Below are 655 nucleotides of genomic sequence, written 5' to 3' on the forward strand. Positions count from 1 at the left end.
TGGAACTTTGCAAAGTGTGTGTGTGTGTGGTTACACGGTCCTGCGGCAGAGGACTGTGCAACAACTTGTCTGCACTCTTCAAGTCTGTGGCAGAGACTTTTGAACGAGTTTTGCATCGGCTGCTAGGTCAGTGAGAGAGGCCTATCCGGTGGTCGCTGAATACAGTGTGGAAAGGGGTTCTCCTCTGGATCCAAGAACGCACCCGTGATCTGCAAAGCAAGGTACCTGAACCGCTTCTCGGCCTTTTGGCTAAGATCAAGTGTAGTATCTGTTCTTATCAGTTGCCAATAGGTGGTGCTAAGCTGACTGTCCCCAGTACCCTGTGAGAGGGGGAACGGGATGGCAGTCGGCGGACGCTAAGCCTGTTGGCGTGGAGGTGAAAGCCTTCTGATCGGGACAGAGAGGCATGAGGTCGAAGCCAGGAGGCCGGGTCCCTGGCCTTTGGCCTGGATTTGGTGGTATCTGCCCCAGTCAGTTGTTCTGGAGAGAACCCTTGCTCCTCTTTTTACCGGGAGTAGTATTTCCAGAATGTGATTAGGTGGGAGAGTTAGGGGTTGTGGGTAGTAGCCTGCTTCTAGGGCCGAGCCTTTTGGCTAGGACCAGAGGAATTTTTGTTCCTGGCCGGAGGGCCGGCCATCGTATTGCACGGTGGTCA

At 54.2% G+C, this 655-nt stretch overlaps 1 pseudogene; it reads left to right on the forward strand.

Moving 5' to 3' along the window:
• The first annotated feature begins 229 nt into the window (after positions 1 to 229).
• Positions 230 to 324, forward strand: LOC120938694 (annotated as a pseudogene).
• Positions 325 to 655: the final 331 nt, after the last annotated feature.

The sequence above is a fragment of the Rana temporaria genome, chromosome 4, assembly GCF_905171775.1.
Source record: "Rana temporaria chromosome 4, aRanTem1.1, whole genome shotgun sequence".
Classification (NCBI taxonomy): domain Eukaryota; kingdom Metazoa; phylum Chordata; class Amphibia; order Anura; family Ranidae; genus Rana; species Rana temporaria.